At 40.5% G+C, this 26,516-nt stretch overlaps 1 long non-coding RNA gene across 3 annotated transcripts in view; it reads right to left on the reverse strand.

Moving 5' to 3' along the window:
* Positions 1-775: 775 nt before the first annotated feature.
* LOC142408115 (uncharacterized) overlaps positions 776-26,516 on the reverse strand; it is a 52,123-nt gene continuing 26,382 nt past the window's right edge. The window contains exons 3-5 of one of the 3 annotated variants that reach the window (XR_012775156.1): positions 15,906-16,098; positions 3,861-3,903; positions 776-3,058 (exon numbers count right to left, since the gene is read on the reverse strand). This is a non-coding gene — a long non-coding RNA (uncharacterized LOC142408115). Of the gene's footprint in view, positions 3,904-15,905; positions 16,099-26,516 lie in introns of all 3 variants that reach the window. The other 2 variants (XR_012775155.1, XR_012775154.1) reach the window with 2 other exon arrangements.

The raw sequence follows: 26,516 nt of genomic DNA on the forward strand, positions 1-26,516 counted from the left end.
GATAGTATCCTGGTTTTAGGTTGAGAAGGTTTAAGTGAGAGAGAAAGGAAAAGAGAAAGGAAAAGAGAAAGGAAAAGAGAAAGGAAAAGAGAAAGGAAAAGAGAAAGGAAAAGAGAAAGGAAAAGAGAAAGGAAAAGAGAAAGGAAAAGAGAAAGGAAAAGAGAAAGGAAAAGAGAAAGGAAAAGAGAAAGGAAAAGAGAAAGGAAAAGAGAAAGGAAAAGAGAAAGGAAAAGAGAAAGGAAAAGAGAAAGGAAAAGAGAAAGGAAAAGAGAAAGGAAAAGAGAAAGGAAAAGAGAAAGGAAAAGAGAAAGGAAAAGAGAAAGGAAAAGAGAAAGGAACTGCAGCTCCATGAAAACATTTCTTCTAACTTGCATCCTTTGGCATCACTTTGTTAAATTGATGTTAGCTCTTAGGTAGACACTGTCTTCCTCTAAGTCTGGCTACAGCTGTGGTCAGATGCCCACTGCAGAGCAACTGGCACAGACTTTGTTGTTCTTGGCAGTGCTTGGTATTCCCCCCCCCCCCCCCCCCCAAGTTGTTAGGGTGACCACCCCTCCGCCCCCCAGCTGCAGGTTAGTACCTGGCACCAGTGGCCTGGCAGCACACTTCTGGGCACGCCTTTTCCTTGCCCTCTGTCATGGTTTAACCCCAGCCAGCAACTAAGCACCACACAGCTGCTCACTCACTCCCCGCCACCAGTGGGATGGGGGAGAGAATTGGAAGAGTAAAAGTGAGAAAACTCATGGATTGAGATAAGAACAGTTTAATAATTAAAGTAAAATAATAATAATAATAGGATATACAAAGCAAGTGATGCACGATGCAATCGCTCACCACCTGCTGGCTGATCCCAGCCAGTCCCCAAGCAACAGTCACTGCGCCCTGGCCAACTCCCCCCAGTTTCTATACTCAGCATGACACCATATGGTATGGAATAGCCCTTTGGCCAGTTTGGATCAACTATCCTGGCTGTGTCCCCTCCCAGCTTCTTGTGCGCCTGGCAGAGCACGGGAAGCTGAAAAGGCCTTGACCAGTGTAAACGCTGCTTAGCAACAACTAAAACATCAGTGTGTTATCAACATTATTCTCATACTAAATCCAAAACACAGCACTATATTAGCTACTAGGAAGAAAATTAACTCTATCCCAGCCAAAACCAGGACACACTCCTTTCACAGGCATCCCAATCTATCGTAAATACCACTGAAGGCTGCTTAAAAGAGGAGGCCTTATCAAATCTGCTGTGCCAGCTAAGTGGCTGGGAGTGGTAACCTCCAGCCGCAGATTGGTAAGAACCTCCAAGTAGACAAGGTAGATCTCAGCATCACAACAATTTCTATGCTTATTTGGATCACCAGAGTCCCCGTGTCCAAACAGAGGTCTGTATTAGTTTCAGAAATCAGACTTGGAGCCTCATGCAATTAATTAGTGAAGCTCCTGTACATGGACAGAAATCAAATCCACAATGAGTGTCTGGGGATTTTATGCTCCTCTTCTCCTGCTTCCTTAACTACTCCAAGCATAACTTTTTGCTTGGATTTTTTGTTTGTTTCTTAAAGAATTTGTGCTTGCGAGTAACCAGAGATGAGGACTGTGCAGCAAATTGTTGCCTATTCACAGGACAGAAAAGCAGGGCTCATTCAATAAAAAGTGAAATTAAAACCCAGTTCTGTTTCTCCACCTATGTTATTAAATAAAGTATTTGTTCTGAACTGTGACCTCTGACAAAGGAGGAATAAAAGTATCTTTCTTAACGGAGACAGCCAAAACACAGTTAAATGGTGGTTGAGATAGAGCAATAAACATATATTAAAACAGTAGATCAGTTTGTATTTGTCACGGTTTAACTCCAATTGGCAACTAAGCACCACACAGCCACTTGCTCACCTTCCCCCCCACCTGCCAGCGGGATAGGGGAGAGAACTGGGGAAAAAGAGTAAAACCCAGGGGTTAGGATAAAGACAGTTTAATAGGACTGCAGAGGAAGAGAAAATAATAATAATAATAATAGAACATACAAAACAAGCGATGTGCAATGCAATTGCTCACCACCCGCTGACTGATGCCCAGCCTGTCCCTGAGCAGCAATCGCCACCCCCCAGCCAACTCCCCCCATTTTATATACTGAGCGTGATGTTACATGGTATGGAATAGCCCTTTGGCCAGTTTGGGTCAGCTGTTTTGGCTGTGTCCCCTCCCAGCTTCTTGTGCACCTGGCAGAGCATGGGAAGCTGAAAAGTTCTTGACCAGTGTAAACATTACTTAGCAACAACTAAAACATCAGCGTGTTATCAACATTATTATCATCCTAAATCCAAAACACAGCACTATACCAGCTACTAGGATGAAAATTAACTCTATCCCAGCTGAAACCAGGACAGTATTCAAAATTCATTCTAGCTCTCTGTCCTGCCTTTATAATAGATAGATCCCAACTGCAGACTGAATCGGTGTGCATTTTACATATTCTCCCAAGCCTTTGGAGGCCAAAAATCTAAGCATCACCAAGCTTCCTTCATAATGAATATGCTCTTTTGGGGTATGCTTGGAAGCTTGTTAGAATTACCAGGAATTCACTGATTTCCATGGACTTTGGGTCAGGCCAAGACTACCTTGGCCAGGATGCAACACCAAATGACTTGGCTTCCAATGCAATCTTACAGTAAGTACCAGCAACAAGGATTTGCATCTAAACCCACAAAGATTTCTGTGGCACGTGATGTGAATCGCTCCCACAGGAAGACATAACTTCCAAGTTGCGTTATCAAGAAATATTCCCTGCCTTTGGCATAATTGTTCAGTAATATGCATTTTGTGTATGGAATAAAACAGAAATGCTGACAGGCCAGCTTTTATGGCTGCTGACACAAACTTTCTGAGCATAGCTGTGTAAGATCTGCTGACACAAACCTTCTCCTTGAGCACAGCTGCAACTGCCTGCTGCTTTGGGAAGGGGATAAGGGGGGGTTTCTTTTCTTTCTTTTTCTGCCTCCTGCGGAGAACTCCAAAGTGCTGGCTGCGCTGATAGGGCTGAAGTATCTACCAACGCCTGGTTATGCTACAGATGCGAACATATAAAAGACAAAGTCAGTTCCCCTCCTGGCTTCATCCTCCATTTGTCTTTCAGATTATTTAATAATCCCACACTCAGCAGTATTTGGATAAAATGGACAGTTATCAAAAGTGCTCCAATTAAAGATGAATACAGTATTATGCCTAGTCTTCTAAACTGATAAGCACTTGGGACAGGCAAAATTCCCACAAGGAGTCAGATGTAAGGCACCATTTACTTGAAGGTTTAGTGAGCACATTCGCAGAAGACAAGTGCAGCTAGAGGGTAAGGCAGCAGCTTCTTGGGCTCTGCATTTCAGGGCACAGCTTGCATATAAGTGTCTTAAAAGATATTCAAGGAGCCTCCCAGCTCCCTGTTCAGCACAGATAATTAAGAGCTTATGTCTCCCTTTCATCAACAAAGTGCTTAGAAGTGTTTTGCTGATTTAGGGCCTCAGTAACTTGTCTGCAAGGATCTGAATGCCCACAACTCCCCCTTAAAAGGAAAAGTGCATTTGGGTCCTAGAGGAATTGATGTGCATTGCAAAGTCTTTCCTAACAGTTGCCACAATAGAAACCTCATTGCTTAATTTAGATATCCTACAGCAATTACTGCCAAGTCATGTCTGGGTTGATACAGCAGACATTTTGAAATTCCAGATTTTATTGAGTTGCAAATGCTCATTTTATTGGTTCTATAGTTGCCTTACCATAGCACATGTCTCAAGCTCACAAATTTTGTCAGCAGAGCTGGTCACTTCCTCAGCATGACCATACTCAGATGCAAAGGCTTAAAGTGCAGCACTCACCAGAACAGTTTGATTGTTTATCCTGAGCAAAAGCTTGGAGATCCTGAAAGAGCAATTAAAAAAAGGTCAAACTAACACCTCTGCACAATCACAAGTTACAATTAAAAAAAAAAAAAAAATCAGTACTTGTGCTGTAAGATGCAGTAAGACCGGGGTGCTAAGCCTGAATCAACCATGCTTTCCCACTGGTTGCAACAGAAGTTGTATGTCAGCAGACATCAGGCACATACTCAGAATTGGCTTTTTTTTTTTTCCTGTTCATGTCATAAAGATGATTAGCATAACACAATATCTGTCCAGTGAAGCTCTGTGTTGCAGACAGAAATCAACACAGCCACATTGCTCAACTCAGTCGGATGCAGAGAGAAAGCCTGGCAGATGGATGAAATACTGCAGTGACAGGCAAGCCAGTACACTGGGCTTTCTTGTAACACAAATTAACAAGCCTTGCCTGTTCCTGATCTTTTCTTGTAAGAACCATAGAAAGTGAAGCCATCCACTGCTCCCCAGCATACTGACTTTATTGCCCAATTATATAAAAAAATTTTGATAGAAAAATTTACCTTAAATTTCAGCAAGATAAAAACGTGAAATAAACTACCCTCCAAAGCTCCAAGGTTTAGAGATGTCCACAACCTTTCTTCAAATAAAAGATTTCCCTTTCCTGCACCAAAGGAATGGAGTCTCATACCATCCTTAAAAAGCCATCTAAGATTGTGTAATGTTATCATCTTGTCCTTTGCTGTCTTTCCTCAAAGATTTCCTTTAGAATATAGCGGGACAGAGAAGAAGGTACTCGTGGGGTGACAAAATAAATTTAAAAGAACTAGCAAGATGCAAACATAGCTGGCCTCTGTCAACTGTGCAGCTCAGAGCTGGAGCTCTGTCTGAAAATGCTAACAAGTTTTATGCTTCCACTAGGTTTGAAGGTCTTACCTCTCCCCACCTCCAGAAACAGGGGACATTGCAGGCAAAAAGAAACATAATAATGTTTCTGAAACCTGCAGACTGATTAGCAGCGAGACCGAGGTACCCAGATGCTGGCACATTAAGAATTTTACAAAAGCAACTCCTGTCCTTTCTGCAAGCTGTTGTAAACATCTCTGCCTCAAAACCCTCCAAAAATAGGCCGAATCTGCTAAAATTCATGGACTAGCTAGCTGTAAAAATATTTCAGACTGCCTTAACTATCTATTGCCTAAATCCTAAATGAGCAGGGAGGCAAAGCAGAGTGCAGCATTCACCTTGAATTAAAGCAGAAAAATCACTTTTCCTGTCCCGAAACAGAAAACAGCAGTCAGAAAACAGGAGTTATTAAGCTAGGCTATGTCCTCACTCATTAAGACCCAACCTTTATTACAAGATCATTACCTCAAATGATTCCCAGTTCCTCCTCGAGGCAGCGTAAGACAGTTCTCTTGGGTATTTGAGGCGGAGGCCGCGTCCCTCGGCACAGCCAGGCCGCACGGCTGGGTGATGGCAGGGCAGGCCGGCCCAGGGAGGCAGGCAGGCCCAACGGCCTCGGACCGGCGTTAGTCCAGCCGACAGGCCCCACAGAAGACTGAGGAAATAATTTTATTTCTTTTAATTCTGCAGGTAGGGATTTTAGGTTGTTTCTTGGCTAGACAGAGAACAGAGTGCTGAGGGAAAATAGCGAATTTGCATCGTACCAAACCAGCAGCAGCGCTGAAGACTTTTATCCCCCCGCCTCTGTCAGCCCCACAGCCTCCAGCAACAAAAAAATCCCCAAACATAAATCCACATTATCAGACTTATTTTCTACTCCGTTCTCACAGCCCTGCCTCTGGTCCCCTCGCAGCAGCCACCACGGGGACCAGCAGGAGTACGGACAGCTCCCATTTTGTACCACAGCACTTGATGAACCTTATAGACACTGCAGAGCTACCTCCAGAATGCTGCTCCACAGGAGGACAATGCTTAAAGGAGGCCTTCCAAAATTGCCTGTTGATAGAAGAAAAGTTCTTAGAGTAGCTTGATTTGATGCAGGTGGTTTGGGTAACATATATTTGAATCCCTGGTGTCTTTATATGTTTCTTCTTGTTCAGGATGCCCAAGAAAATAATCTTGTGATGAATTAACTCTCCCTCTCAGAATCAGGCTGTATTCCCTGCTGTCCCCAGCATCTTCCTTTGATCGTGCAGGAGCTTTGGCTATGGGTGACCAGAGCAAGAGCCTTCGTCCAGAGGAACACGACACCATAGACCAGGCTCTTTACAGATGACCTTGCCCTCTCCAGGCTGAGCAGCAGCAATAGCTGGTTGTCACTGGACTGATGTGGGAGGACCAGTCCTTACTTCACCAAGGGAGAAGTCCATGCAATAGGACTTAGAACAGGTACAGATAGTCTTTTCCAGACAATTAAAAGTTCTGTTTCTGCCAGCTGGACACAAGACTGTTTCAAGCTAAAGGTCTATCAAGTCCCATCTTCAGAACAGGTTCACTGTGCTATCCTGGTACAGTACTTCCAGTTTCTCTCTCACGAACCCACACTGGCAGAGCAGTCTCACATATTGCTGCCTTTTGATTACATACACACACACATTGCCCACCTTTTGCATTTTTTGCTGTCTTGTGCAGAATTCCATGCCATCTCCTCTCCTGTGAAATAAGCTGCTGAGGCTCTACATTAAGCAGCAAGCTCTGTCCTTACCCGGGTTTGCCCTTCACTTTGTTTCCCAAGACTCCTCTCTACTCAAGCCATCCTCAGGTTGCTTCTGCTAAGCCTTTCTGCAGCCCTCTTTCTAGGTCTCTCTCTGCTGGCAAACGTACCGACTTTATCCCGTCTTGAACTTTCCAGGGCAGCTACCACCTTCTCAGCCCAATTTCTCTCAGTCCCCTAGCTACAAAATGCAAGAAGTGGGAGACAGATCAGCTGAGAGTTGGTACTCAGTTCCCCTTAGTGGGATCAGGCAAGCTCCACAGAGCAGACAGGGAAGCAAGAGGGCCATGGAGCAGGAGCTGCCAGTGAAAGGCAAGGCACAATCTCAGAACGGCATAGCCATGCCTGCTGAATATTGATCTCCACAGCACTGTCAGCATCAGCAGGAATTAAGTTGGACCTTTTGGCCTTTTGAAAATTTCTCCTCTACTTTCTTCTCTGTGCATGATCAGCTCTCGATTGACTCTTTTCCCTCCACCTCCCTTCCCCACAAGAAAATTGTATCCCAAACATAATTGGATGCTTTTATATTTAAGAAATGAGAGATTAAGGTGACTTAATTTGGAAAATATACTCTCAAGCAGGCTATACGGCAAGGTCTTCAGAGTATAAAGCAACTGTCTTTTCCATGAATGAACAGTAAAGCTGGCCAAAATATGAGAAACACAGAAGTTGTGGGGGACACACGCAGGTTGGGGCACTCTTTTGGTTTTGTTAAAGTTGTCAAGATTTCAACACTTGCTTTCATTTTTTAATCTGGTAGAATAGGGATGTGCGTTTCAGTTTCCTGCACTCCTCTTGAGTCCCAGTGTCTGTGCTGCAGGTTTGCCCTCACTGTTCATGCACAAGTCAGCCTGGATCCAAGCACCTTTCTCAAAAGTTCAAAGTAAAGAGTATTTCCATAAAAAAGTTTCATTTTCAACAAATTGTCAAGAACTTGTCTATGCCTAAAAACTGTCTGTTATTATTAAAGCAGGGTGCGCATTTCAAATGCAACGGATGATTCAAAAATCAAATTATTTTTGGAAGCTCCTGTTCTATTCACAGAAGCGTTGGTGAGAGCTGTTCAGAACAAGTCTGTGTATAGGCAAGTCCCAGGAGCCAGGTAACAAAAAAGCCAATGTTCCTGCTTGAAAAAGTGAAGCTTTTTCTGCCATATCTTTTGGTGTCTCAGTTCAAATTATCTTCAGAAGAGCAGACATTAAAAAAACACCTCACACTGCTAAGCCACATGAACTAGCCCTACTGGTGACAGCCACAGGCATTTGTCCTTCTTTCAGATTAATCTGAAGAGAAACCGAACTGGACAGCCCTGTGAAGTTTCTTTAAAGTTCAGCAGGGGAGTTGGAGGGGAAGGGTTCAAGGCCACAGAGGTCCAGCCTACTGCCCCTGCTAGGGTCTTGCTCTTTACAAGCCTCAGAGCATAGAGTCCGTGACTCACTCTCACACATCCCTGCAGAACTAGAGGATGGTACTAAACCAGCAATATTAAAAAGTCTGTGAAGGCCTCGCCAGAAATCTTTGCACAGCATAGGAATCTTGACTCAAATGGACTGAAGCAAAATCCTTACTTCCCCCTCTTCACTAGACACAAATACAGATTACAGAGAAAGGAAGGGAGGGGAGTAAAACCAGCCTAACATCCTAACGATTCCAGCAACATCAAACAGATCAAAAGAACAGCATGATCTACTAAAAAAACCCAAAACCCACAACACAACAAACAAACCAAACCACCCACAGCAATCAAGAAATCATTGTGAACTTTTATGCACCTAAAATCCACATGTATTTTTCAAACTGCTCAAACTGGGAGATGATGACAGCATCAACTACCTTTCCTCTCATTTCAGATTAAAATGTGAAATAGAAATTGCATTTCTGTTAAAATACTCAAAATAAGTCTTGCTTTTAAAATTAAGGGACAGACCACAATCTGAAGTGGGAACTTCCATATTCTTTTATAGGTAATTACTTTACTTGCTGTAAACAACGCATTTGGCATATGTTCAGACATCATTTCAGCCTGCAAAAATACTCAAAGAAACCAAATACAGGTACACATATTTTCAAGCCCTAACCAACATTTTTCATTTCCCACCTCCGCGTTTGCACAGATTTGTTCTACTGTACATAAAAATCTTACATTTGCCCCTGAAAGACCTTAAATCAACTCAGTTCAAGTCTTTGAGCTGGACCTCTTTCTTTTTCTGCCAAGAATCTGGAGTTTCTTTTCTGCCTGCCAATAATTATTCCGTTCCTGTAGACAAAGACATAAATCTGTGCTGTTCTCCATTTAGATGTGTCTTTAAAAATTCCGTGGGGACTTCAGGGGAAAACTTTCCATTCAGTTTTTCTCTGGAGTTGCCTGAACTGACAGTTCAGACATCAATTTGTCTTTAATATTCTTCATTTTTGATCCTTTTTCTCCCCCACTTGGAAGAGCTCAGCAGTTCCTAGAAAAATCTTACCAGATATTTTCCATTCAACTTCTTTTGTCCTCCGAGTTTCAGTTCTGCTCCTTTCCTATCCTAACCAAGCCATACTACACGGTGAGTTCACATAGCTCCAAGCAAATCTCTGAGCTCAAGAGCAGCAAAGCCCCACTGAAGGGCATTTGGGCTAATACACACGTATCTCTGCAGGAGAGAAAAATGAAGTATAAGTGAAAACACACTGTCAGAATAAAGTTTGCCACTGGAAGTATCATAAAATAGATCTTTGTTAGCAGTAGAGCTTGCCTCCCAAGGTGTAGTATCACTAAGCACCCCTCAATCTGGGTACTTGCTGAGACTTTTAGAGCATGCAAACTTCAGCAAGGCTGATCACAAGAGGCAGCCAATACTTTTCACTTTCAACAGGGAAAGCAGGTGATAAATACCCTCAGGAGAGCCCTTTCCTGGGGTCAGAGGGGAGGCACTGCAATGGTCATCAGAAGGGCCAGGGTCCCCAGAAGTCAACATGACAGACTTCTAGCCATGAACATGAGTGGCTATGGGACTCTTCATGATTGTCAGGACTTTTCAGCAAAGAGCAGACAAGTTTGGTCACTCCTTGTCATGGTTTAACCCCAGCCGGCAACTACGCCCCACACAGCCGCTCACTCACTCCCCCCAGTGGGATGGGGGAGAGAATCAGAAGGGTAAAAGAAAACTTGTGGGCTGAGATAAAGACAGTTTAATAGGGAAAGCAAAAGCTGCATGCACAAGCAAAGCAAAGCAAGGAATTCATTCACTCCTTCCCATGGGCAGGCAGGTGTTCAGCCATCTCCAGGAAAGCAGGGCTCCAGCACGCATAACGGTTACTTGGGAAGACAAACCCCATCATTCCAAATGTCCCCCCTTCCTTCTTCTTCCCCAGCTTTATATACTGAGCATGACGCCATATGGTATGGAATAGCCCTTTGGTCATTTGGGGTCAGCTGTCCCAGCTGTGTCCCCTCCCAGCTTCTTGTGCACCTGGCAGAGCATGGGAAGCTGAAAAGGCCTTGATTTAGTATAAGCACCACTTAGCAACAACTAAAACATCCCTGTGTTATCAACACTGTTTTCAGCACAAATCCCAAACATAGCCTCATACTAACTACTATGGAGAAAACTAACTCTATCCCAGCCAAAACCAGTGCACTCCTGTTTTTGCAAACCTGTACACACACCTACTCTGAATGGCAACAGAGACAACTGGTTTTGTCACTTCTAATTTCAAAGGCTACATGCTATGCACAATTACCCCAAGGCAATAAAACATAATCTATTTCAATTTAGATTTGATCTGCTCTTCCATGCAGGCAGCACAAAGCATATTGTAGCATTTAATCAATTAGAATCATAGAATCATTGAATCATTTAGGTTGGAAAAGACCTTTAAGATCATGAGTCCAACCATAAACCTAACACTGCCAAGTCCACCACTAAACCATGTCCCTAAGTGCCACATCTACACATCTTTTAAATATCTCGCACTAAGTTGCACATAGTCAAGCTGCAAGATCTTAACTAGCAGCTCCATTAATATCAATGCAGCAAGTATGGTCACTGCTAAGGAAAAAAAAAATCTACCACTGTGCATATTTCATCTGTACTTTGTGAACTCAGCATAACCTGGTGGCATCTCAAAATCCTTACCAACACTGCTTGCAAGCTAGGCAAGTTGCACAAAGTTCAACTATTTACAAAGTTCACGGCTATACAGAGCTATCTGTATAGGATGGCCACCCAAGGAACAGAACATGAATTTCATAGATCCTAGAATTATTTCATTTGCCAACATCAACCTATCCCTTTCCCATTAGAGCCGAGTTATTTTAGCAGCGCTTTTTTAGAACACCTGAGCCAGCAGGTGCTTTAGGCTACACAGAAGCAACTGGAGAAATGCAGCCTTCAAATGATACAAAGCCCAGAAGTCCTTAGTTGGTGGCGATGCTCAGTGTATTTCTGCTGAACTAAGTAATGAAACAGGGTCAGCTGGACCCTCCCGTAGCCTAAGAATATACCCAGGGTCTCAGAAAGCAGGGTGAGGCTGGCTTGGAGCTGACTTCCATGCTGCCATAGCTGGGCAGCTCTCAATACCCCAGCTGCCTGGCTATGACTGTACAAACTGTGGGCTGCCCTGTAAGCACACAGTGAAAACCACCACTAGCAGAGGTGCTGTATGGCACCCGTGGGAGGATGGCATCACAACAGAAGCACAAGAAAGTGCTCTTAGCAGCCTTTATGATAACCCTGCATTAGGTCTTGTAATAAGCACATCCTTTCCACTTCCCCAGCAGTACAACTGAGCAGTACAATCTATCTAAAACATAGTGAAAGGCTGGAGCACAATGGGACAAACTAGCTTGTGATGGTATGATTTTGGGAAACATGTTTCACTGCAAAAAGAGAGAGACTCCTAAACAACGTGGGATTCCGTGTTTACAGAGGAAGTGTCATCTCACAAAAGGAGAAAGTGAAGCGCAGAGAGTCTGCCCAAAGCCAGGATTAGAGCCCATCTTTCTGCAGTATTATTTTAACAGCTTAATAACAGGACCAAGGCAGCAACAAAAATCCCCTATTAACCGTAGCAGGAACAAAACTGGATCCTCTTGTGGAGTGGAGTCAGCGTTGCAAACGTAAGGGTTACGCAACACAGCCTCACTCTACTCTCCCTTTTGGAGAGTTAAATAAGGTGTAATTTAGCTATCATATTACACTATTTAAAATAAGCAAGCCCTCAGCTTCTCTTCTGAGGTACTTTGTAGTTATAGACTGCAATGCTTAGCTGAAGTTTGCTTATTATATAAAGTGGTTGCTACAAAAGCATATTTCCATTTAATTCACAATAACATCCTTAAAACCAAAGGTAAAAAAATAAGGAAACAAAAGCCTAACTGTAGCTAAGTAGGTCTTGGATGGAGCCCAGACCTGACAAGAACCAAAAGTTTCACACAAGGAGAAAAGAAGCTTCAGCTTTTCCATTCTGTTTAATTAAAAGGGCTTTTTAAGAGAATCAGTTTACAAAAAAGGTTTTTAAAAAACAGAAACTAATTTTGAAGAAAGCTTGAGTCGAAGTTTTTGCACAGATTTTAAGTTAATGTATTTTTAAGCTTTAAAATCTTTGTTTGCATATGAATGCATAATATTTGTATTACAGATGTTCCACACCTGTTTGCATTTTGCAGAAGGACAGTTGCTTTTACATGTTTTCATCTCAATCATAGCACAGAGAAAATTCAAATCTAGAATCTGCTCTCTCATTTCAGGGGCAGCTATGACTGAAGTCCCCATAATGTGTTTTTCTTTCTCTCTTTCATTCAAAGAAAACACTTTTTTTTCCTTCTTCAATTTAGATATAGGTCTTCAAAGCACAACAGCTTGTCACAGACCTTTAAATTCTCCTGCACTGGATTAGAATCAGTGACAGTGAGATTTACTGCATAAAAAAAGAACTTGACTTTTGTATAAGCATCAAGGACAATTGCTGCTCTCTTTCACTGTATCATCAAGGAAGTGTTTACACTTAAAATCAACACTATATTATTTTTCCCCCTTTGGATGACAAGTCAGTCACCTCTCTTCCCCCTTCACCTCTCCTTTCCCTCACTAGCAGCTCTTTTAAACTTTTAATACAATGTTTTTCTAATATTTCACTTGTAAACCTCAAGGTCAGGCTGCAATCTCCAAACAAGCAACAGCTCTGCCCAAGGACTCCCACACATTCTTTCTTCCCACAGTCACTCCCTATATTACCTAAACTGGGTGTTAGGCAATTACCTAGAAGGACTATGTAATCAAAAATGTAGCTTAAAAAAATAAAAAGAAAAGGAAAACAATTCTGCTTCACTTCTGTGTTAAGAGTTGAGGGAGAAAATTACAATACCCGAACTTAACTTTAGAAATAAGGAAACATGGTAATAAGAACTAGCCTCCTCTTCCTCATTAAAAAAAAAAAAAAATAAAAACATAATCAATGCAGCATGTTGAGCTTAACATGCAAGAATGATACTGTCCCAGGTGGTGCCAAGAATCACTTGGAGCAAGTCACTTTTGCAACTTGGCAGAACCACCCTTCAAGAAAAAAAAAAAAAGCCCATGCCTACAATCAGCAATTTCCCACAGATGAGTTGCTGTGGTAGCTATCCAGATTACCTCTCCATGGACCCAATCCAAAGCTCATTACTGGCAACAGGCTTTTGAAACAGCCCTGTATGTTTTTTCACAATGGGAAAGCTCTATATTTAATTGATAGACTGTAAAGAATCTTAAACTCTTTGAAGTCTGAGATTAACAAAAGAAAAAGACATAACGTTTGCCTTTGGCTTGGCAAGTGATACCTGGGGGAAAACAACCCTCTCTGATCTAGAAATAATGCAATTTATACCGTGCTCAGTATGGTGCAAGTACATCAGAGGATACCTTTACAATTAAAGGTCTGTAGGTAGCAACATTTCTGGTTGCTCCCTAATACCAACACAATTTAGTTATTAGACTTTACAAACAAATCTTTCAAAGAGAAGCATGAATGGTGCTCAAAAAATGAAAAATTTTAATTAAAACAATTTTATCTGAATTTATCTTAGCACCGTGCTTGCAATTGCATTCAAACAGCATTAACAGAAGAATTTAATATCAAATAAAACACAAAATCCCGCCATTTCACCATTTTATTGTTTTAGGATTTCATAATCTATTTAGAATAAACCCTGTTTTAGCTCTTCAGAAAAGTGGCCATATTTGAAGGAATAAACATTTTCAGTAGCATTTTAGGCCACAGCACAGTGGTAGAGCCATTACTCAGCTGATCCACATAAAAGCCGTTTTGCTTATTTAGTTTTCAGCAAGGTCAAGCCACTGAATTAGCTTGCAGTTTAAACAAACATTAATGTCAGCACAAGTAAAAGGGCAGGAAAGCGTGGCCAAGGAAGAATGTATGAGAGACTCCAGCAGTCCCAACTTACACTCATGAAACAGAGGATGGAATTTCACTATGAAATGCACAAATAGGTCATGCTAAATTTAGAGAAGTTTTTCCAATTGACACAAAATAATGATTCCAAACCTAAAGCAAATCTAAATAAGAATAATATAAAAAAGCAAACCCCACAAATTCAGGATGTTACCTCCTTTCAGGAGGTTGTCTTTCCTCGACAGCATAGCCTACAATCAGTATTGTCACACAGTGGAGGATGTAACTCTGTGCTCCATCACCCTTGGAGATATCTCTCTGCCAAGGGAACCATGTGTATTAGGAAATGCTACCCTCTATCGTTTGACTAGTCTGAACAGCTAATATCTCCTTAAACGATCATTTTAGGAAGCTAACTCTGTGTTTCTTAGAAATTGCTACACAAATCATGAGTTAAAAACCCACAAACTTGAAGCACTGGTGTTTGTTACTGCACAGCCAGACCTCAACCTTCTTTTCACTCATCAGCTTACTCCTTGGCTACAGCACTCTAACAGGCCCTGTGACTCTGGCTTCCCCTCCAATTCCGTTTTCCAAAAGGAAGGCAAGCCAGAGCCTGAAAAATAATTATTGCTTCAAATAATTTACTTCTTTTTAGCTCTGCCTAACAGTTTGAATTCGGTTTTGTCCATTTTGTAGAAGTACTACTTCAAATCCTTATACGATCTTTTACTATTTTCCTGTTGTCTTCCCACTCCCATCACTTTCCAAACCCTGATATTTAAACTCTTAGAACAGCCCTTATTTCAAAGATTTTATATTTAAATGCCTTTGCTAAAAAGCTGAAGCAGCAGGATCTGAAGACATAAGAATGGTATTGCAAAAGGAGCTAGAAGGTGATCTTTGAATTCAACTGTACTATGAAAAATTTCTGAGAGAGCACAAAAGGTGTCCCTTCCCATAAATAAGAAAAAAAGGAAAAAGAGGGGAACAATATTCTTTCTGCCAAAGTCACTGCTTAAGAAGAGCTGACTACAATTCATGAGGATTTAGACCATGCCAGCAGGATATTAGATTTAAAAGGATTTTTTTTTTTCTAGCTTATTCTACATTTTAAATTAGAAGCTCTACTTGGCTAACAGCAAATAGAACGAAAGAAACAGAAGGAGGAAGAGGAAGAGAAAGATTGCCAGGACAAAGTACAAAGAATAATACAGTCTGGGGGGCAAGTGGCAGGGAACAGCAAGTGGAAAACATAAGGTAAAGACCTCTGTATCTGTATTCAGTTAATTTAGAGATGGAGTTAATCAGTGTTGACACCTCTGAACTTCTTTCTTGAAGTCCCCTAGAACCTTTTTGCCTTCTGACCTCTATTTCTAGCCCGTTTGGGTAGGAAACTAGAATTGAGTGAATCTTAGAAAACAAGAACCAAACATTTAAGGATGATTTTGATTAAATACACTGCTAACGTGTCAACCTGAGGATGTCTACACTGTAACTTGTATGTACCGCCATCTATAAACAAACAGCATGACAGGTCTGTTTTAATCACTGATTAAGGATGAAAGTATTGTAATGTATTATTGCTACTATTTAAGTTTCCCTCAAGCCAACAGTGCAGTTAAAGCATATTGTAAGACCCTTCTGACCTCGGTCAGAAAACGAGACACTGATGACATGATATAATGCTATTATTTGCTTACTGACACCATAATGTAAAATATGAAATACAGGTTGTCAGAAATACAATCAACACAGAGCTCACAATATTCTATCCTTGTCCTCCAGATGATTTCCAAGGCAGGGAGAGTAAACAGCCTTCTCCCAGCTTTCTTAGTTTCCACAGCTGAGAGTGTAGGATGTTTACAGTACCTGTCACTCAGAGCTCTTGAAAACAGACCAAATGTCAGCAGACCTAGTACAGACTTCATCACTGATTGCTGGAAACATGCAGATGTCAAGTAAAGGGAGGAAAAAAACCATACCCATGACTATTTTATACGGTATGAATCCCAATCAATGTTAAGTCGTTTGTGCACAAGTTGGGAGGTGTAAGAAGTTCAAAGTAAAGCTGAGCTTCAGCATCTCCAGAGGACAGCCACTGTCATTGCCACCAATGTATTGCAAGGCTTCCTGCCAGTTCGCTCCAAAGTACTCCTGAATGTCTTGAAGTTGTGCCTGCAGAAAAGAGAGAATTCACCATTTTAGTAAGTACACATAAATACACTAACAAACAATCAAGCAGAAAAATTCTATTTGCATTCCACAAGTAAAAGCCATCCTGTAATTTTTCCAAAGGACTGAAAGCTTTTAACACAATTTAAAAGCAATATCCTAGAGTGCTGGCTTAGAGGAATGCCTACAATGTCTGGTTTATTTTTAATTATCAGAGGAATGATGGTTCTGTGACACCTTTGAATGCTGTGAGGAAAAGGATACTTTTAAAGACACGGCTTGGTAAATTTAAGAGTTCAGTTATACAACAACAGATGACTGAACAGCAGTCTAGGTATGTTTGAGATTATATTTTCTGCTCAGAAACAGATTAAGTATTCAGTTTCCTTAAATATATCGCCTCTGAGGGAAAAGGAAAAAACAAAATAAAAAATGAGAATGTAATCTTAAATAACAAAAAGTTTTTCTTATGAAGAACAAAAGCCAAAATCCTCAGAAGATAAAAAAATCCACTTAAACAGGTTTTAGTACAACATAAGAAACATTCGGGACAAGATTGTTAATAGTTTCAACTTAAAAAAAAAAAAATGCACCTGCAAAAAACCATGTGCAAGTGACTAGGGATCTGAATCGTCTTACAGAATCACAGCAACCCACTTTAGGAAAAGTTAATTTGCTATTGAAAAGGCAGAGGAGCTTTATCTGAGAGCTTAAGCCATAGAAGGGTTGCCCCAATACTGGTACCCATTATATGAACACCATTGATGGAGTGGCTCTGTTCATGTTACCATCAATCATGATATCATCTGGATTTGCATTTTTTATTAATGTTGTTTAAAACTTCTACTTACTATTATTTTCCCTGCATAATTCAAACTTCAGGGCTTCACATCAGGCAGTTGACTTTGAAAATGTTAACCTATGTTAGACCCTCTAACATTAAATCAGTTTTCCCAAGTTTAATACTGGAAAATAAATGGAAACAAAAAAATTAACTCCCCCCAAAAATCCAGTATGTCCCTAATGCAAAAAAACCCCAAACTATGTAAATTCAGAGAGCATGGATATTGTATTTGCTAAAAAGAAAGTAGCAGGAAAAAAACCAAAATGTCTGCTTTGGCTTTTTTCTATAGCAACAAAGAATTCTGGTTTCAAAATAAGCCTATGAACTATCGGAGCTGTTGGCCTCATATCTAAGAAAATTTATGAGAGCCAGTGCAATAACAGGCAACATACTGTCAGCACACACAGGAAGAAAACTTGTCAAGGCAAATGATGCAGTGACAAGGAAATACTCAAACAGATGAAGGAAAAACAATCCAGAAATTCAGAACAAGAAAAATCAGAATAAAAACTAAGCAATGTATTATTGTCTCATATTATTATGGAATCCCAAACACTTTTGAGACTTACTGTAGGTTCTTCAGCTTCAGGATTTAAATGAGTGATACAAGTGACTTAGGACTTCAAAAGTCAGTTTTACATATATATTTCAGATATGCTTCCCACCAGATAGTCATAACAACTTCAAACAATTTAAGGAAATCTTCTGGTAAGAACTGCATTTATACTCAACACAGTAACTCTTATTCTGAAGGGCCTACATTCAAAACAAGCGACAGGAGAACATGACAGCAATTAAATTATTACATTAAGCACAGGTCCAGTATATTTCTACTGCGTCTCTATTGACTACCTCTGACTTCCAAATCAATTCAGGCGACTATTTTATTTTAACCGATATTTATGAAGTCTGGATGATGCTTCTAAGGTGAGATACCTGGGGAGGGGTAGGAAGTTACATACATCACATCCCTTTGCCAAAATAGATGCCTACCACTTGCTAGGCACAGTTCCTCATCTATGTCTGGGTACTCAGCAGCAAAAGAAAAAACAAACCACCCCACCAGCTTTCATTACAAAGCATGTCCTTCTATAGGTGTCTGAGAAGAAATAAAGCTGGTGATTTGCCAGCAAGTCCTGCACAAAGCTAGGCTAAAATTCTGCAGCTGGGGGAGTTAATGGAAGGCACTACCTACACAACCACACAGGTAGTCATGCTCTCAGCAAAGCTATCGCAACAGTAAGGATAAACTATAACACAGAGAGTTACGAAGGAAGCAGCCACTAAAAGAATGTAGCGCAACAACAAAAACCAATAACCCAAAACCCAACTGAAGCACTGCCCTGCCATCACCCGGAAGGAAGAGATTCTGAATTGCACAATACAGGCCACACTATAAAGAGACTGCAGTCGTTCATTCGCTTTCATTTCACAATGAAGCACAAAAGGGAAGGACCAAAAAGAAAACCTGTTCTCTTCTCTCTTTAGAAAGTTAGATATTTAATTTCTAGTGATGACAAGAAGTTGGGTGCCAACATACACAAATTACTCACTGCTCACTTTGCAGAATATTTGTTGTAGTCAAGAACCACTCAATTATATCACCCAACAGTAGATGACCAGAAAATAAAGAAAAATGACCCCCAGTTTGTAAACAGGGAGAAAATTATATATGTGTGAGGTATAACACCTTTACAGCCTTGTCAGATGAGTTGACATCCTGTTACTTTCCACATACTCATGGCCCTCTGAAAAAGCTTATCTTTCTGCTACCTCTGCATCAGACACACCATTAAAATGGGGGAAAGTATCACTGAACATTATGGATATTATGGTACTAGTAAAAGTAATGAGTCGCTATGTATATAGTAAGACTTCTTATACTGCCTTTTACAAATGAAAAAACTTCAAAACGGTCTCCAAAACCTTCCTCAAAATTCATCTATAATGCACACAGGGAAGGCTAATCTGCCTACAAAGAGGCTACTTGATCCACCTGCAGGGACCCACTTGAGGGGCAAAATACTTGTGCTGTATCCCTCTCCTGAACACAGACAGCTTAAACAGTAGGTCCAGGAAAGACTTCAAGGTATTTAAAATGCTTCCTTCATTGCCTGGTGGAGTCCTGGAGTACAGACTGTGTGGTCTTTACATTTGGAGATATGTCCCAAATTACCTCTTTCACTGACCTGCCGCCCCTCAAAAAGCAACTAGCAACATCTAAAGTACAACAGGCATGTCAATTTGAAGTAAGATTTGAGATTTGGACTTGGGAAGGAGCAGACAAAGTGGCAGACATCCTTAGAGCTTAGCTAGAGTCTGGTGGATCCCCCTTCTTATGTCTCCATCCTTACATGGTAGCTGTGAAGACCACAAACTGCTCACTTCTGCTGTTTTCCTACTACATGAGGCAGCATTTCTGTCAAAATTACCAAGTTTTTCTTCTCACCTGCCTGCTCCTGGAAGGGTTCACAGCTTCAGTGAACAACTTCTGGTCCTGGTAACAATGATTTGTTAGCAACTCTCTCCAAAAAACCCTGGCATGTTTATAAGATTACTTCAAGCTCATGCCAATGAACTCTGTTTTTTCCTGTCCTGATCATTCTGTGTTACATTTTGGATACATGCACTTATATATCTGGGTATGTAAGGAGGAGTCACAGGGGCTCTGTCTGATGGGGAAGACCTAAAAATGGAGGTGGATCTCAGGGCTCTCCCTTAGCAACTGTATGTGCCTTTGGCTTCGAAGAAAGACAACTATCCCATTCATTTCCTTCATGAAATATCCACCTTGCAGCACTTCGAAGGAGGGGAAAAACATAAAATAATAAAAATGTTTCCTTTTCCATGTAACTGCTATGACACACACACAGAATAAAAAAAAAATTAGAAGTCCTTAGTACATTTTTAAACTAGCTAAAAGAAATATTAGTTCCAGCAATTTTAAACTTTTTTCTTCCCCAGGAGTCAGAAGCAAGATACTGGGAGAAGAACAGCCACCACATAGAAGCCACAAAATACGGTGGAATAGCCCAAAATACAAAAGCAAGCACACTGTAGATAGGTAATTGCCCCATCTTTGAATGAAAAACATTTCAAATGCTATATAAATATACAAACTGCCACCAGATGTCAGCACAGCCTAGAGAATTGCTAGTTCAACCCTCCACTCCAGGCTGATAAGGCTATTTATTTAACACCCCCCGCAACTGTCCAGGTACGCAAATCCAGCCCTGCCATCAGTCCTGAATGGAAAGAATCACACAAAATAGAAAGTCTCACTTTCATATGGAGAAGCAGCCCTTGAGGCCTGCCATAGGATCTCATTTGCATGTTATCAACATAAAAAAAAAGAAATACAAAGCTGTAAGAATAGGCATCAGTTTCTAGTGCCACAGGACATCAAGAACCAGCTCGATATTAAATAATCTCTAATTAAGGTTCAGTGCCCTCCTCCCTCACACTCGTCAGTCTCTCCAGCTATGGCATGTGTCTTTGCCCCACATGTTCGCATTCCTTCTGTTCATAAATAGCTTTAGTCTCCTTAGATTATGCTGCAAAGTGTTGGGGAATATTTAGCAACAAGGTTGCTAAGCTAAATAAAAAAGCTTTTCTGCAAAACAAGCATTAGCATGATTGTCCTTGTGCTACAAGCAGAGGCTCCCTCCACCTTCTCCCCATCCCTTTGATTTTTGACAAGACTTGCACAAAGTTTGACAAGAAAAACATCTGGGAAGCATCTCCAGCTGAGATGATTTTACTTGGAAAATTCTAACAGAAGCATTTATCCCATTTCTTCACACAAATAAATATCGACATTTACAATTTCTTAATAGTACAAATTAGTTTCAGCAAGACAGAGGTGGCACAAAAACATTTTTGCTGCTCAATGTACAAATTCAGTTACACACTTTGCTACTAAAGCTACTAACTAGAAAAGTTTCACAGGCTACTTAAATAAAGGGCAGGATTTATTTTAGACCATTAGTGCATAGATTAAAAACGATCAAAAAAGGAATGAAACTACTCCCCCATCCCAAACATAACCTATATTATTTAGTCTTAGTGAGAATTTTCAGCTTTGCTAGTTTATAGATCGAGCTTTCTGTCCTACCACAATCAACAAGTCTTACTCTGAAGCAAAAACACATATTAGGAAAACACCAGAATTTGTAGAAATGAAGAAAAGAATTGTCAAGTGATTAAGAAATCTAACTAATGTCATTTTTGCTTGGCATAGAACCACTGGATGTTGGTGACATCCTGATTGTTATTTTGTGAGACATATGCAGGTAAGCAAAGCAACAAACATACATTGACCTATGGAATTGTACATTAGCAGAGCTTTGGGTTTAGTTCATTTCTTAGGTACAAAAGTAATATAAGAAATCAGGATTATGGTTTTAATACTGGCTTATTGCACGACCTTACAAAAACCCCTTCGATTTTCTTACCAAATGCAGTCAACTCCGTGCACGTATATTCTTACAGTCCAAAGTAAAGAACTTCAAAAATTAAATAATCAAAGGAAACTTTATGTTAAGTTAAGAACCATGAACAGAAAATGAACTTTTTAGGCTGATGGCTAGGAAGAGAATTTACTGAAACATCTGTGTCATGCCTTATAAGGTAGTTTTAGCACAGCTCTGAGTTTTCAACTTCAGTTTTAAGCCTACTGCACTCTTAGATTTCCTTTGCACAGTTTCATATCTCAAGTTGAGTAAAAATGGAAGAGCAGCAAAAATACAGACACACAGAGGCTTTTTTGGACTATTTATGTTTCCTTAATATAGATGCTGGACAAACTTGGATATTAATATGGAAAAGAGAAATAAAAAGCAGTTACCTTATATAATTCTGAAGGGGAGACGGAGTACAAACTACCTAGTAGTTGAGCAGCAGCAACCGCAAAAAATGAATCTGAAGTAAATCACTTCACAGAAAACCCCCAAACCACTTAACATGGTATCAAAATTATGTCCAAAGGAAGAGTGCCTCTAATTTCGTACCTAAACTAAGCCCTGGAACCTCCCTCCAATTCAGATGAGCTACGTAGTCTCAGAAGTTTCTCTCCAAAGAGTCTGATCATGGACTCTGGAGGGAAGGCAAGTTCTGTTGCAAACCTGACTAAGTGCTTAATTAAATATAAAACCTACAAGCATGTTTCACCTTGCTTTTGAGTTTCATCAGGAAACCTTTGCACAATTCCTATTTTGTTCCATACAACCGCAAGTCTTTGTCAGGTTAAAACAAGAGGTAATTTATGTGCACTCTCTAAACTGGAATTTTTAATTCATTAGTCTTGGCTCTAATTGTAACGAAGACCCTTGAGGCTCATAGTTTCTCTCTGTTAACTTCTCTCCCTCAAATTTTGTACACGTAAACACTTGTTTCTACAACAGCTCTTCTGCAAGTCATTTCCCCCCCACTTTTTGCACATTCAAAACATGCAAAAACCAACCCTAAATGCCTCAGTTTTATATGTGCCACTTGCTCAGTCCGAGTTCGATATGCCCAGGTGACAAGTACTATTCCAGTCACTCTTTCTTCAGGAAATCTCAAGAACATTACGAGCATCAAGAGTACATGTCTCAACAGCCAGCTTGCAGCCAGCTATGCCAGAGTAATAGTGTAGCTGGCCCCTTTTCCCTAGGAAATGTAACTTCTTCAAAATCAAAGTTTTAAGAAGGTAAAGAAGAATTTCAGCTTCTGCAGGAGCAAAACTGCAAAGCTGCACTTAAAAGTTACTTAAGATTTCACATCAGCAGCAAAATTTGAGTAGAAAGCAGCTTACAGTCAGTTACTATTTAGCACAACTTCATTTCCTAAAATCTTTAAAAGTTCATGCTTGAGTGTCAAAGGATTTTTGCATTCTTCTCTAAATTACCTAAACTATGTTCAGCTAGCCTCTAACATTTCCTCTACACCCACCAGGCAGCTAGCTCTGCTGCTGAATGAACTGCGGCAAATGGCATTCAAGCTGTGAGACTTTGATAAAGGCTGGCATTTCAATGGTTACAAGGCCGTATTTGCATGACTGAGCAGATGGAATATGAGGGATGCATCTTTTTTCCTCTACTGAAAAAAGTTCTAGATAAAGATGCTTTTAAGAAAGGGAAATTGCCAACCTGAAGCGTTGTCATTTTTATGTGGACAAGTAGGAATGAGGTTTGGCACAATGCTTGAAAGACTTGTACAGTCAATTTTTCTTGCTGCTGTTGGTTTAGGAGTACTATTAAATTCACAGAGCAAGAATTAAGCAATGCAGGAAGCATTTCCTATTGCTAATGCTGATGGTTACTATAACCATGTTAAAATCGTTTTGTTGGTTCATTTGTTTATAATGATATCCCTTTTTTAAGGATTTACAGATAAGTTTTAAGGAAAAGTATGCATTCTTAGGGAATTTCCATCCTTTAGCTGTTTTCCCCATCTTAGATCCTTCAATCTCCTCACCTCTTCATTCACTACCCAGATTTTCATTTAATCTCTAGGCACGATAGTTGCCTCAAGTTTCACTTTTCTATTTCCATCCTAGACCTTCTTCAGGTTAACTTAGCTAACAATGTTCTTGCCAAAGTCCAAAGATATTTGCAGTGTTCCATCCCCGTGCATTTTGAGTTGTCAGTCACCTTTTCTGCGACAGTCCAGACCTAGATCTCTTATTCAGCTACTTTTTTTTTTTTTCCTTCCCCATCAGAAGATCCTCCATTTGTTTTTAAAGGGGAGATCCTGAAAAGCTTTTCTGGACATCCAGTCTCTGGGTGATCTACTTTGCAATTTAAAAACAAATTCCACCTTTGTGAACATGATCCTCTGAACAGAACAGAAAACTGCCTCTACTCCAAATCTGTATCCATTGGTACATGTGAAATCTTTCCTCATCTCTCCATCACTTCAAGAAAAATATGCCTGCCAACTCAAACACATCATTAATACTTGCAACTCCACAGACCCAGCCAAATCCCCAATCTTGCAGATTCTTTATGCATAAAATCTGAAATTGCGGCCCTTTCAACTGATCCTTACATTTCTGTCCCATCCAGTGACTCTTCCTCTTCCAGGTTCACTTTTACACAATGTTCTCCAATGAAGGAAAGGCAAAAATCTTGCTGTGACTGTAACACACTCAAAACTACTGCCAGAAAGAATAGTCCAAGTAGTCATCCCTTTACATCCTCTTACAGCTACCCCTTCTCAGTTGACTCAAACAACAGCTACTGTCATGGTCTAGGCCTATCAAGGTCTACAATCATCCTTCCCCCCTATTAAGCCATCTTCTCTACCTCCAGTTATCACATGATGTCAGCCTCTGCCCCACACCTTACAGTTTCTGTTAAGCCTCATTTGTGCTTTCCTCTATGTCATAACAGAAGTGCCATTTCCAACTCCACAGCCTCCCTCACAGTCCTCCTCCCTCCTCTCCACGCTGCCTACAAAAAAGATTTAAGCAACAAACTGGTGTTACTGCCTTAGCAGCCCCACCAGTGCTGCCTTGCCCCACACGCTCCCGCTGGCGCATCTACCTGTTGCGATCCAGAACTACGTCAGGGATCTCACAGAAACCACAGTGCTCGGCACCACCATGTGCTGCAGTCACATTGAACATCTGACTGACAACTTTTAAAGTCATTTAACCCATTTTAGGCTCAGGCTGCCAAATTAGCAACACGAAAGAAAAAAAAAAAAATCTGAGAGCAGTAACAGGTATTACTTGAAGCAGCAACCATGAAACTGAAAAAAGGATTTAAACCTCACGACTTCAGCATAAAGATAGTAACAAAACTCACCTGAACATACTTTCTTTTCTCCTAAATAGGCAGTAAACTTAAAACTTCTTTATTAGTATTTCAGTGAGGCTCATCACTATGGTATGTGAGCAACCCAAGAAGATCAAGTTGCTCATCTGTATTAAACAACAGTTGCTGCAGGATGAAAACAAGCAGGGCTTCAGTTTTACAGAAACTCAGCTGAAGTTTCTACTTGGCAAAGAAGATATATTTGAAACAGGGCATGGATCCAGATCCCGTTTGATCTGGCTCTTCCCAATGCATAGATTTCAGGTAAATTCAATAGCTCCTCTCTCCACACCATCACAACACAAAGCTTTCCTCTCAGTATGCTAACAGGATTAAGTATCACATTTAAATTTTGTTAAACTCCACTTTGTTTTCTCACTCCTTCCCTGAATTAGCAGATTACTGCTGAAGCAGGCAACGAACACACAGCTTCTCCCACTCATTAACATCAGGGACACGCTGTGGCACGAATCCAGGCTCTGTTTTCCTGCAGAGGATATAGCTTCTGTGGATGTGAACAATCTCCAGCGAGAGCTTAACGCATCGGCCCATTTCCTCCGTTGGAAGGGAGTCTCCCAACTCACGCTCTGAACAAACAGAGTCCTGGAGCCAGCCCATGGACAGTGTTTACAGAAACAGCAATGTCACTGATAGAGTTTCTGATACTTTGGAACAAAAATAGTTTGAAGGAAAAAAAGAAAAAAAAAAGCAGCAGTACTTTTTTTTCCATGAAAAAGTAGTAAATTAAGCATTAGTCAAATGTTGATACTTTTTTTAGTTATTTTATATGGAGGCTTCTTTAAAAACCACATCTATTTTACTGTGGTTAAAGTAAATCTTATGCTGAACAAAGGAACTGAAAGGTACCAATTTAGCAACAGTTCTCTATTTCCATCCCCACCTCTCCTCTTGCTGCCTAACTTATACATGTACAAATGAGGTGCCCAAGTAGTGCCAATATAAGATAAAGGAATACTTTTTTGTTGTGGTTTTTTAATTTTTTTTTTAAATGCACTGAAAAACTTAATATTTGCACAAAGTTTGGGCAGTCTAAAGGCAAGGGTAGCTGAAGTATTTACAAAGTTTCTGCACCATCTGTAATTCTTCATACATGCACTTTGGCAACCCTATTTAATTAGCATCAACCTTTCACCACTTAGCACTCTGCTAAGTATTAGTCTATTTTTATTTTATTTATTTTAAGGAAGTGGAACAATACAGCGATCATCAAAAATAGTACATCAAAATAGTACGCGCTGTACCTTAAATAAATACAGACAATTATAATCCAAGAGTAGGATATATAAACTCTAAGCTTCACAAAGTTCATGAGAATTATAACTTTTGGAAAACCCAGTCCATCTGGTAATTTAAGTGTTTTCAATCTCAGTTACTAACACAGGAATGAAGCAGAAAGCTGCTCTTCGCATGCATTTGCCTACGAATCAAACTTGTAACATCATATGGTCAATGGATAAGACAAGGCAAGCAGGCAGAAGAGAAAAATGCATCACGTTTTTTTCTTGTTTCTACCTCACTTCCAGCCCTACAACCCGCCTGATGACTATGACGGACACAGCTGGTAGGAAGCAGGAGGCAAAAAAAGCATCAGTCAGAGGCAACGTGGATACCCAGGCTCCCTCAGAGAAGCAGTAAGGATGAAACTCAAGGGTCAGCAGCAGAAGATAAGGGCAAAGACAGGCTCCAGCATAAGAATTTTTGTAAGTAAATGGCCTGGCAATGGAAATAAAATTTTAAAAAGTTTCCATGCCTCCTCC

The sequence above is a fragment of the Mycteria americana genome, chromosome 3 (assembly GCF_035582795.1).
Source record: "Mycteria americana isolate JAX WOST 10 ecotype Jacksonville Zoo and Gardens chromosome 3, USCA_MyAme_1.0, whole genome shotgun sequence".
Taxonomy (NCBI): Eukaryota; Metazoa; Chordata; class Aves; order Ciconiiformes; family Ciconiidae; genus Mycteria; species Mycteria americana.